Source organism: Diuraphis noxia, unplaced genomic scaffold, assembly GCF_037042655.1.
Source record: "Diuraphis noxia isolate RWA-SAM2 unplaced genomic scaffold, SU_Dnox_SAM2 contig0002, whole genome shotgun sequence".
Lineage (NCBI taxonomy): Eukaryota > Metazoa > Arthropoda > Insecta > Hemiptera > Aphididae > Diuraphis > Diuraphis noxia.
Genome location: NW_028301712.1, coordinates 39,967,626 through 39,981,807, shown reverse-complemented (window position 1 = coordinate 39,981,807; position 14,182 = coordinate 39,967,626). Strand labels below are relative to the sequence as shown.

The 14,182-nt window shown below is 30.2% G+C and overlaps 1 protein-coding gene across 2 annotated transcripts in view; it reads right to left on the bottom strand.

The window, feature by feature from the left end:
* The window catches only part of LOC107164945 (myocyte-specific enhancer factor 2-like), an 87,546-nt gene that overhangs the window by 54,668 nt on the left and 18,696 nt on the right, over positions 1-14,182 (bottom strand). The window contains exon 1 of one of the 2 annotated variants that reach the window (XM_089220367.1): positions 7,873-8,139. The exons of the other annotated variant lie outside the window; for it this stretch is intronic. The gene's annotated coding sequence lies outside the window, so the exon portion shown is untranslated. Of the gene's footprint in view, positions 1-7,872; positions 8,140-14,182 lie in introns of those variants that run through there. 2 annotated transcript variants of the gene reach the window in all.

Genomic DNA, 14,182 nt, shown 5'->3' with positions numbered 1-14,182 from the left:
GTATTTAAAAACAATTCTATAATGTATCTCAGATTGTATTATGATTCATATTTTTTTTATTAAAATCTATGATAGTGATTGTTTTAACTAATTAAACTGTATTAAATCAATTAAAAGTCTCACTTTTAACATGTTTGCATAACAAGGCGTGGTTATCATAAATATGTCAAACACTAATGCATAAATAAATAACAACAGACATTTTATATCATTTTAGAAATAAGAATGGCAAATACGTATATAGTATATAGTTTAATATTCACTACCTATTAATCATTTTATTAAAATAAAGTATTATATAATTTTTAAATTAAATTGAATAATTTGTATATACATTGAGCACAATAATAAATACATAAATAATCATAATAATTTTTGTTGAAATTTTCAGAACGCAGAAAGAAAAAAATTTTCAATTGTGTTTTTTATTTTTAAGTACATTTTTTTTTGTTTTGTGTTGGTCCAAATATTTTAAGCATGCAGTCATATTTTTCAATTATAAATTGAGGGCGAAACTTTTTATAGGTAATATGTTGATTTATTTAATAATCAATGGTTTCCTCTACTTCAACAAACCATTAACAGATGACTTACTGAAGAATTTGGAAACATTTTTTACAAAAATGTATACTTTATTTACTATTAATTCCACTAGGAATCTTTTTTTTAAATGAGATGATTTATTATACTTTCAAAATATATCTATAATAATAATACACCTGCACTATTCTGCAATGAAAAATCAAAGTCACATAGGTACTTTAGCTTAGCCATAAATCATAATATGGAGGACGAGGTGGTCGAGTGGTCTACCGCGTCGGCTGTGGCTCAGCCGGACCGGGTTCGATCCTCGACATTCGGGCCGCATTTTTCTCCGGGCAAGTCACGGTGTCCGGAGAACAAGTGCCGCCATCCCCCACTCCGGGGCATGGCAGAAACCTACGGGTGCCCCAATAGAAATTCTGCCAAAAACTCTCACCCACGTGTAAAACCAACCTATAGTTCCATAAGAACCTACAGTACTACCCCCTTCCCAATGGCCTTAGTTGCCGCGGGATAATTAAAAAAAAAAAATCATAATATATAAGTGAAACACAAATACAAGGCTTCTATATTCTTTCGATTTTACACATATTATATGAATTAGGATGTTCATCTCATGGATTAAAAATTTATATAATACAGTTTTGATTGTTTGTAATAATTTTGTTTGTTTTTTATTGGCACAAATTTACAACTAACCAAATTATGTATACATGACATTCATGTAATAATCTAATATGTAATAATAATTTTACATCACTTGAGTTTACCAAATTTATTTATTTTTTGTTTAAGGCGGTTTTCAATCATTTTGTGAAAGAGCTTATAGTTAATGCTATTGTTTGCCATGATTTTTTTGTTATAACTCTTATAAGCATTTAAAAGTCAAATTTTAACAAAACCTTGAAAATTTGCCAATTATTTTGTGATTAAAAATGTTCAATGTATAATAATTACACCTAAGAACTAAAAATTAAAAATAAGGTTTCTCAATGAGTTCATACTGTAACCAAAAAATCTAAAAAACACATAAATTAGGTGTTTAAACAAAAAATAACTTTTTTAATTATTTTGTTGTAATTTAAAAAGATTTATTCGTGAGTACTTGAAACTGTTTAAGTAAATTATTATATTGTATACACACATAAATGACTTTTTCAAATTTCAAATCAATTTTTTTCTGAAAAAATGTACTCAATTAATTATTTCAATATCAATAATATAATATATATATATATATATATAAATACTTAGTTTATGTCACTTAAAATCATTTATTCGTATACTACGATATTATAGGCATATCGTTGATTTCAAATTTAACAGCAAAGCAGTACTCACTTGTCCACCTTTGTAAGTTTTATTCATTCAGTTTTAACAATTTTATGGAAACTAGTAGGTTATCATTAATCACTGAGAAAGTTTTAATAATGACCTCATTAATAATTACAGTAGCTTGTACGTGTTAAACTTTTATTGATGTAGATAATACATTTACATAAGTAATAAAGTATAGTATAGAATCTATATGATTATATCATAATGCATAATTGTAGAAACGTTTTTGTATTAATATCATAATTTATAATCAATAGTGTGAAAAACATTACACCAATCAATACTTCACTAAAATTATTTCATTGATAATAAGTTAGATTATGATTTAAGATCATTAAAAATAAATGTCTAGTAAGTAATGTTTATAAAACCATACATAATTACAATATTACATAAGTATTACATGTTTTTTTTTTTAATTTTCCATGATAATAAATAATTTAATAAAAGTGATATAAGCTATATATATACATATATCACTATATCAGGGATCAACATGTAAAGTAATTAGAATAGGTTAGGTTATTATTATTTAATATCACGTTAACAAAATTCAAATAATAAATCATTTTCATATTAATATTTGTAGTTACATTTATACATAATACTAGAAAAAATAATGGTATAAAATAGATTATTATTGATCATTAATAGCTGTGTAAAAGGCTTATCTCATAATATGATTCATTTATTTAAATATAATGCTCTTTTGAGTCCATAGGTACTATAAGTAAAAATGATTAATTTCATAATTTTATTTTGATTTAGGTGCATCAAAATATTCAACAAAATTTATCTGCTTGAAATTTATTTACAGTAAAAATGTATGGTTTATTTATCTGGTAAAAATAAGTTCAATCATACAACATGCCATAAATGATGTATAAAATCCATTATGTCTGAAATTAAGTATTAGTTGGTATATGTAATAAATAATAATAGTATAGGCAGTATAGGTACTAAAAATTCCAAAATTTGAATTTGAATAAAAACATTATTTATCAAAGGAAGTGAATTAATAATATTACATCCATAATATTTTATTGCATATTGATATTAATATTATGAATGTATATTAGTAAAAAAATATAATTTAATATAAAAATATTATACGCAAAAAACGAGTACGCAGTTATTATGTTTTATAAACTTCAGTTGAAATGTGTCAAAAGTACTCAAAACACATTTATAGTAGGTGGTAGTACTGGTAGTAGATACCTACTAGGTAGGTAGTAGAAACTTATTGGTAAAAAATAATAATATGCTTATACACATATATTTATGGAATAATTGTATTGAAGTTATCGTTACATCATTATCAATCATATATCATATTTAAATATAAACTACATAATAATAGGTATGCCATTTATTTATTTAAGTTTAAGTCTCTAGAAAATTTTTTTTCTATCATTTATATGCACAGTTTTGCGCATGATATAATATATCATAATATCATATGTATTGACATATAAATACATATATAATACCAGAACATATACGACTATATTATATAAATATATATATTATTAATTATAAAGTAATCCACTTAATTTTTTTTACCGTCATAATAACAATATTACATGAGGTTCTGCAGTGATCATTTTATAACATGGCGAAACTTTTAATTCATTTAAAAATCGGTTAGGCATATCAATTCATTAATGTGTTCACAAGTGTTCGAACCACAGACGTAGGCGGTATACACTGTAGGTATTGGTATTACGTAAAACGAAAACTTTTAAAGTTAGAATATCGTCAAGCTTATATAATACAATATAATGGTTTATATTTATAATATTATATACAATACAAATACCTACGTCCTAGCGAATGGAGTGACGTCACGGTTACCACGGTAACAAGCGCGCAACAGAAGGACGCGACGCAACCGTGCCATACGTTGTAAGTCCAAATTCGGTGTGAATTAAATCAATTAGGTTTCTGAGAACCTTTCAATTTTGACTGGTGGCGCGGATCACGCGCCCGTACAGATAACGACACGAAATAAAACCATTATCGGTGAAAACGACCAAGTCTTTCAAGGCGTGAACGGGGCTGCGGAGGAGAAACGGGGTGCTGCCCCTCCCCGTTAACTGAAATCATTCATTAAAATGCGTATACGTCTTATATTCTTTTATCATATTATATAGCATGAACAATATCATCATCCTTTAGGTTTTTATATCATTTTTTCGCGGGGGTGACTGCTTACATGTGCGGTGCGCAATAAAAAAAAGCGTTTTTTATTGTGAGTTGTGACTCACGCGGGCGTCCCAAATATTGAGCAGCTTACACCGAGGACAGTGTATAGGTAATTTTTTCTTAATTTACACTTTAATACTCGTACGGTGTTTAGTGTATTCAATATATTTTATTTTTATTTTTTCATTTTAAAGAGATATTATGTATATTATTATTACTCGCTTATTAAAATTTTACAATGAAAAAAAAATAAAAATATTTATACTACATTTTGATGGTAGTAGGAGAATTGAAAAACAAATGATGAACAATTTGATTAAAAAATATGAAAAACATACAATAATCTATACCTAAACAAATATAGTAAGACCTCTATATAACGAAACTCGTTACAACGAAAAACTATATTACGTAAATAACATTAAGTTAACTTATAATGGTTGGTTTGATTTAAAACCTATTAATTACTCTCTATTACGAGAACTCTCAATAACGAAAGAAATCACATGGACCCTTCAGATTCGTTATAGAGAGCTTTCACTGTATTTCGTGTATATACCTTAATCCTTAATGTATGATTTAATATAATGTCGGGACACGCGCTAATAATAACATATTACGTAGATGTCGTAAATATATAGATACAATTAGGTACATATTATATACAGGACAAATACGATAGGTAGGTACATATATATCGAGCATTTTCGCATTCCAGTAGTCATGAAGGCATTTTACCAAAAACTCCAAAATTCCACCCACCAACATAACATCATTCTTTCATCACGTAAAATATTCAGATGTTTTTTTCAATTTTTAAAAAATTAATAAAATTAAATCTGATAATTAAATTACGAAACTCAATGTTTTTCAATATTAGATTCTCAGCGGAGCGAGGAATGTCCAAATGTATTGATTTTACTATGATGCGTATCTGTCACCACGTTTTGGAGCAGTAAAAATGCTTCGTTTTTCGACTTCAGTACACCTTGTTAGATCAGAAAGTGAATCTAGTTGGTACTTTGGGAGGTCAAAAGTAAAAAATTTCAATAATTAACTAAAAATTAAGGAAAAATCGGAAATTTTTACGCACAATCAGTTTTCGACAAAATCGATTTTGGTTTTTGATGTAACTAAACAAATGACCATACATTAAATTTTCACCAAATATTTATATAAGTATATTCTACCTACCATACTATTTTCAAAATTTTTCGATTTAAGTTGAAATATTTATAGACATACACAATTTTCGATAGTTATTAGTTTTTTTAAAAATTAATATTGATAAAAATTTATTTTTGGGGTAAAAAGCTTGAAAAATATTAAATATACATTGGCACAGTTTTTTTTTATAAGCATTCAAAGTTCATATTTTGACTAAATACGTAAAAATTACGGCAATGTTCAAATCATCTTATAGATAGAAATTCATAAACATTTTTGTTTTCAAATCTAAGATTTTAAAATTTAATTTGAATTTCCTTATAAGTTTGTCTGCCTTTATAAAAAAAAAAAAAAAAATGTCCATTGGAAATTCAAATATTTTAATAAGTATTAATAACAGTAATAATAATCTGAAATATATCCTAGAATCTAGATAGATAAACCGTCTCCACTCAGAATTATTTTTCGTATACAATGATATAATATCATTGGATTCAAATTTAATCCCATCCATTACAGTAACCCACTTGTAACCTACTGTACAGCAGAGCGACATCCACTTTTCCGCTTTTTACCCTTGCTCTTATATGTTTCATTCCATTGATTATAATTTATAATTATAATATTATACTTATTATAGTAATTATAATAAATAATCGAACGAATTTTTGGAATTAAATGTTGATTAATTAGACATTTAGATTAGAAGCTAATTAAATTAGATCATTAATGTTTTCAAATTTTAAAAACATTAAGATGTTCACTATTAGAGTGCATATTATTTAATACTTACAGTGTTCTCAAAGCAACATTAAAGTAAATAATGAAAATACATATCCTTCAAGTTATAATTTTTTAATATAAATATTAACACATCTGAAACCTATACTCTGTATACAATTTCACCAACACCTTTCTACCCTCATAAAAATCGCAATTGACTCCGGTCTAGACAGCGTAATAATCTCATTATTTTGATTATAGACAACAAGGTTGAACGTGCATTGATCTTTCCATATGATTTTAATTGCAATTTTCATCGTTAGTAATGTATTATAAACAATAGATATTGGGAAAAACAAAAGAAACTCCGTTGACCGCAGTGGTCAATTTCATAAACTATTAATTGAGATTAACTGGTTGATTTACGTATACGTGATGATGTTTTTATTAAAATATATTGGAATAAAAATGAAAGGAATTTTTAGATTATGAAAAATATAATAAATAGTTCACATTTAGTTTTATTGAAACATTATTGCTTCAAATTTTAAAAAGTTGTACGTGACAGCAGTCAGCATAAAATGGACCTTCAGAGATCAGCATATACACCCAACTTACATTATGGATTCAGAAATCTATGCTTTATTTACATACTATTTTTAAACGATGACTATACCGCTGCTAAACAATAACTGGAGTGGGAAATCGGATCCTTTGAATATTACGCCTATGGCCCCTCCCAAATATTCGACTGAATCTCCTAGCGATCTCTCCATTACATATATAGGCCATGGATATAGACACCAAAATCAGTGCCACACACAGACTACAACTGTACTACGATAGCAATATCTTGAGACCGACTGCGATGAACAGAAAACGCTAGATTCCTACGTACAATGCGATACTGCAGACACCATGAGCAATTCAATAACCATTTTTTTTTTTTTTTTTGTAATTAGTCACAAAGGCTGATGACTATTAAGAGGAGGTGGATGGTACGTGCCGACCCAATTTAAAGTATCGTTGATTGGTTGATTACATTCTGAACACGATGCACCTAGTTATTATTTTTGAAAACCGTGTTTATTTGATACTTATAGGTACGTTAATTACATATCTATTTATCAACCTATAATATAGTAGTTTCTAAATAGGCGTAACAGCTGACAGGTATAGTAACTACCATAAAACTGCGAAAAACATTAAAAGAAAGCTCACTGCCATGGGCGCAACGGTTTATGCCAAAAATCGTATAACGCACTATAATGTTTAAATGTGAGGAAGGGATAGTAACATCCCTGAATTCCACCTTATCGATTACAACCAACGCGGACGAAAGCGGGTAACAGGATTAGCTGGTGCCTATCTACAACGTCCGGTGCAGCCCGCCAAGTGTCGATCCTGTCCTCGATCTATGGTGCAGATTACATACCGAATACCGAGTTGGTACCAGTTGACGCATCGTACTCGTACGCAGCGCAACCCCATCGGTCTGGCACCGGTCCAAAACAAAAATCTCGGGCGTGTGCGCGTCGCTGCCGGTACACGTATACCGTATGATCACTTCGCGTCCGAGAGACGACGCGACTGTGCCCCCATCGTACTATCATACGCGTCTCGGGAGAGTGTGTCCGTCGGCGTCGACGAATAGTACGCGGCGGGAGCAACGGAATAATAAAATACGAATATAAAAACCGACATCGTCATGTGTGGCGCAGTTCTCGAGACGTATACTATACGATTACGTGCGCCGGGCGCGGTCGTGATAACGCTGTGCTCGCGACTAAGGTTTTTTTTTTATTTCAGCGTACACACCGTACATATAATACATCACATAATATTATTGTGTATGCATATCACGGCCATACATTATTATTGTTGTAGTAAACTTACTGCGGTAAAATGTCGGTCAACGACTGATCCGACGGCGTAGTGCAGCCGCCGCGTGGTCGTGAGCATACCACGACCTCGGTCCGGGGCTTTTAGTGGGCCGCTTGACGACGACAACGGTTGCGGTGGTGGCCGAGTTTGTGCATAGTATACCGTACTCGAAATCACGTGACCGGGGGTGGCGGCGGCTGACCGTAAGCGCGCGAACAACAATAACAGGAGACGTCATATTATTGAAATCGCTCATCTTTAGTCGTCGCGATATTACGCATAATTGTAATGCCGAAGCCGCGCTGCCGGGCTGTTCGCGAAGAACTGGGGGACCCAGCGGGCACGATATCGGACGCGGCGGCCGCGGGGGTTTATTTCAAGACCTAGCACTAACCAATTTATTTATACAAAAGTTAAGTATAGCGCATTAGCGTGTATACATGTATACAGTATATAGCGGTCGGTGCGTGTTCCGCCATGGGGTATAGGAGGACACGAATATAACCCGTCGGCGTGCGGTTTTATTTCTGTCCGTATACACACCGCGCGCGCCTCGTCGCGGCCGCGTCTTATATAATATATATTTATAAAAATCGCCGACGTCCGCCAGCCGAACGGATGAGATGAGTGTCGCCGCCGCCGCGGCCGTTGCTACCGCCGTAGCGTTTGTGATCGACAATTTCCGCGATTCCGTCGTCGACCCACCCCGGCACCACGACCACCACCCCTGCATATACCACCACGGCCGCCGTCGCCGACACTGTGACATATTAATCGCTCGCCACCGCCGCTGACCGACGTCTTGTGTAGGGGACCAGCAGGGTTTTGTTTCATACCGCATGATGACTTGATGGTGTACCAGCCTAAGTGCTACACGCGTGTACCGAGTTGTACGTGAGTACACGACGTGTGCGCGGGTGAGCAGATGTCTTTGGGAGGCACGTGTCAACACACAGCACGTCGCTTATTATTCACCATCGTGCCGGCCGCGCTCGTAGCGACAGCATAGCTACATTATTGTGTTACAGTACAGCGGCGGGGCCGCGGCGGTGGTCGCGGGCACACGTGTGACTTGGCGGTGTACGGACGGCGGTGACGACGACGTGGGTCGCGGCCGTGGTCGTCTCGGCGGGAGGAAACACATGGATTGCGCGCGATGCCAGCAACACCTGTTGGGGCTCGGGCGATTGTTACCATCGCGGCGCGGGGAGGTCAACGGGCCCGCCAAACTGCATTATCCTCCACCGCTGGGCCTACCACACATACTCCGTACATGCATAAACAATGTGTCTTGCACTCGTCGACTCTTTTGTGGTATGCTATGCAGGCGATTCCGGCGTCACAGAAGTTGTCTGCTGAACGTCAATTTTTTTATACGTTACATATCATATAATACAAAGAGCACATCATGTTGTTATCAATCTTTTATTTCTGTAGTAGGTAGAACTATTACTCTTGTAAAGCCTATTTCATTCAGAAAAATAATACTATTTAGGAAATCTAGGAATATAATACAGATAATAATAAAAAATATTTATATTGATACTTAAATTTTAAATCAGGTTTTTGATATTTGCTTGAAAAAGTGCCATGTAAGTGATGGTCATGGAATCACACCAGCGGCGTATTTAGTCATTTTGTGGTATGGAACCACTTTCCATGCCACTTTGGGGGGGGGGGGGGTCATAGTTAACAAGAGGAAAAGGTCTCATACTTTAATTGGAGTGTAAAAGATGTCACAATCTTATAAAATATGCTTCAAGAGTTTTTGCAACAAACTTAAAATTTTAATAAATAAAAAAAACATGAAATCTTGCATAATAAGTAGGTATACTTGCGTCTTATTTCAATCACAAATTTACTGAAGCTGCAGGGAGTCTGAAACTTTTTAGGCCCCCCTGAAGAGTACAAAACAATAGACAGTTTTAAATTTCCTAATAAATTAATTATTTTGAAACCAGACATTTTAGCTATAGTTGATATAGATAAATAGTTAGTCAGATAGGTTAGTATAGCAGATAATATTTATTTTAGTTGAGTATAAAAACATAAAATCGATGTTTACGCGTTTTATAATATAGGTATATAAATTATACAGTGAATGTAATTAATTAGCAAATAATTAACTACACATATAGTTAATTACAATGTATAAAGTATATCACTAAATTATCAACGAGTGTTGTGTAATGTGTAATAGCTATATAATAATAATAAATAGGTGAATACGTAAAAATTAATAGACACAGTTTTGTGTTATAATATCTTGTTATTTTTTAATTTTTAAAACGATATTATATTACTATACAATATACATAAACTATCAAAGACTTGATAATCAATTAGGATTAGGAAACTAAGAGATAAGTATTAAACATCTATATACGTAAAATTCTTTAACTGTAAATAACGTTAAACTTTTTTGATGTACATTGGATATGCAATTTTAAAACTTTCACAAATGGTTTTGAAAAGATTTTTCTCCGAAATATAAATAATAGAATAATACTATATTTTATTAATTACCTACAAATAATTAATATTTAATGGTCAATAAAATGTATATATTGGGCTTTACGGCATTGGTTAAAATATTGAGCATAGGTAAATATTCTATTCTAATATTAAAATTAATTACTTAACATTTTAGTAATTTTATGTATAACATACTTTACTCATATACGTGCGTGAATTTTAAGCATGGTTATTTAAACAAATAGATAACCGCGATGATTTCGTTAAAATATTTGAATTATTTTAGTTTGAAATGTTTGAATTTATTCACTCTATACTATAGAGTCTATAGAATCTCTAATAAAATCTATAGATACACTTTTATACATAAATATTTGAGAGCATAATAATGTAATTTTAATAAAAGTATCATATATATTTATTTATAATTGTTTTTTTAGTTTTTCAACATCAAATGCTAAATAATAATTAGTTGGTAGATGTTTTTTAATGTTGATTGTTTGTATGTATATTACTATATTGTATAATGCAGCTAAATCTGACACTTATTTAATAAAATTATTAATTCATATTTAAATATACCTATATAATTTGTATGCCAACATTAAATAAATTTAACAGTTATATAATATATTGATTAAATATTTTATTATTATTAAATATGATAGTACCTATCTAAATTGTTAAGATTATTAGGTAATAACTTTTTTTTTTGTAATAAAATATGACAGAAAATATTTATTATATCTATATTTCCTTATTGAAGGAAAATTATGGTCAAAAATTATTATAAGATTCTGAGCGGAGCGATGAATGTATTGATTTTACAAGTTTTTTTTTTATTATTTGTGTTTGTGTACACTGTACTCGATAAGTAGTAGAAATAATGCTTATAGATTTTCAATTTCTGTATTTTTTCTAGGTTAAAGTTTGCAGTAGTTTTCAAACCCTGTAAGAGACAAAAAAATTGAAGAAAAAACTAGGATTTTTACGCAAAACCGGTTTTCTGCGGTTGTAATTTAGGTACCTACTGCAATGGTTGCAATTTTTGGTAATTCTAAAACAAATAACAGTATAGATATATTACATGAAATTTTCACTGAATGTTAATGGTAGCATTTTCTATACAACATAAACATTCATGTTAAGCTATTTATAGGCATATACAATTCTCGTTTATTATTAGTTTTTTTTTTTAAATTTATATCAATAAAAAATTTTTTGCAGTCAAAAAAATTCTAAACATATTAGGCTCGAGCCTAATCATCGTAAGTAGTTGTTAGTAGAAATTATCAAAAGAGTTGAGCATAAATCCGCCAAAAATTTTTATGAGCGTCGGAATTTCGAATTTTTACAAATAATACCTATAAATCATGAAAATTTGCAATTTACTTTGAGTGAAATGTTATAAACATTTTTTTTTATTAATGTAAGATTAAAAAATGTGATACAATATTACTCACAAGATTGTCTATTTTTATCATAAAAACACGTCAACTGGAAAGTAAAATTTAATTTTGATAAGCGTTTGAAATTCAAATTTTTATAATATTAGATAAACACTCAGTTTTTCATATAGAACAATTTTCCTACTTTGTTGTTATTAAAAATGAATTACTGTAGACACTTGAAATTTTCGTCAAATTTGTATTTTATCATTTCCTATACTTGATAATATTTTCAAAATATTTTGACTTTTTTTAGCTATTTATTGATATTTTATCAATTTAATTTTTTTAGTTATTTTTTTAGGTAAATGTCAAAAAAATTGTATTCTTAAAGTCAAAAAGCTAATTGAAAATATATATTACAAGGTTTATGATATATTTTTACAACATAAGTTGAAAAATATTGAAAATACAGATAGGCACAGTTTTATTTATAGGCATTTTAAGTTCATTCAAATTTTGTCAAATTTAAAATTAAAACAAGGTTCTACGTAAGTAGATTATTCTGTAAGCAAAAACTCCAAAAAATAAATAAACACAATTTTATAAAGTAGTTATTCTATATTTAAATTTGGACAAAATAACTAATAAAATAACCAAGAATAACGATTTAAGTTATAATTAAAGAATATTATTCGTGGGTTCTTGATACTTCTAAAGCATATTATTATATACAAATATTACAATATGCAAATAATATTAATTCAATCTTCTGTATTCACAATATTACTATAAATATAATATAAAATATCCTAGGCTGACAAACAGTCTCCGCTCAGAATCATTTTTCGTGTACAATGATATTATATATCATTGAATTCAAATTTAACAGCATACATTACAGTAGCCCTCTTGTAACCTACTGTATAGCAAAGCGATACCCATTTACCTGCTATTTTTATTATTATGATTTTTTTGAGGAAAATAAACATTGGAGGAAAACGGTATCTCATTATTTTTTTTATTTTTTTTTTTTTGGTGGGGGGAGGGTACAGCCAATAAAATAACACTGATCTTCTTCGAGATGAGATAATACCCAGTCTTATCCTGCCAAAATTTAATTTCAAAATTATTATATTTAATTAAAAATTAAAAAGCCATGAAATATATTATTATTCTTAATCAATCCTCGTGAGCGCGCCCCTGTTTAAATAATACACAGAAGCCACGTGCACTGCTGTAATCTATATTGCACGTTTTATTAATGCGTGGTCGTACAGGCGATGATATACAGTATAATTCTGTGTGGTAGAAGGATAGGGAGGGTTAAAATATAATTTTACATGGTTCAATTAATTGTGTGATTTTAAATTATGGATTGAATACCTAGAAAAACAAGAACAAATCAATTACAGATAAAAATTATATTAACATATTCTTGTTATATAAGAATTAAATATTGTAATGCTTTGGAGGGTTGTAAAAGTATTCTGTTATGCAATATTATCTCTCAGTATGTTCATATTTCATACTATTTAGATAATTACAATTATAAAATTAAAATGTTGTTAAGAGAATACAGCACATCATTCGTTTTTTACATTCTGAACCATGCGCAACATGACAAATTTATGTTTAGCAGAATCAACCCTATGTTGTTATTTTTAATATTAGAGTGAATATCACTAAACTTTTAACAAGTACATTACACTATACGTTGGTGATTTTTACGACATTTTAATTTTTATACAATCAATAATTTTATTTTTCTAAAACCATTCTTAAATTGTGATAATTTACACGCTCATGGCTTAAATTAAAATATCATTAAATAGTCTGCAACGTAGGGAAACAGGTAATTCAACTTAAAGTTAATAATAGCCGAATTCACTCCAATATTTTAAGTAATAACACATGATCATTTTTAGTTTTCTGCTAACTGACATCCTCTTAATTATATAAATATATCACAGAATACTAGTATCACACTCAATAAAAGACACTTGTTTTTTATAATAATATTATTACAGTTTCGATAGTAGTGACAATAGTGACATAATATTATCTGACTATGTCGTATCTTATACCGCGACGTGCGCACCACCCCGACCCTCGTATACCAGAAAATGGGCTGACAAATAATAATATTTAAAATGAAATAATTTAAACGTACGAGAATGTACATTTTATTGAAATGTCATCAGCACGCTGTACTGTATCTGCTGTACGATATCCATACAATAATATATTTTCCGCTGACTCCAAGAATGTAGCTATTTTCCTCCAGTAATGATGAAATACCAATTTCATTCAATCTTAACTATTTTCTTCTATACTTTCTATTTTTACTCCAATAAATCAAATATGTACATATCTTAATTCATAATAAATTAGGCTTAATCAAAGTTACGACGTTACGATATTATTGACTGTTACTCTTATTAAATAATATAGTATAC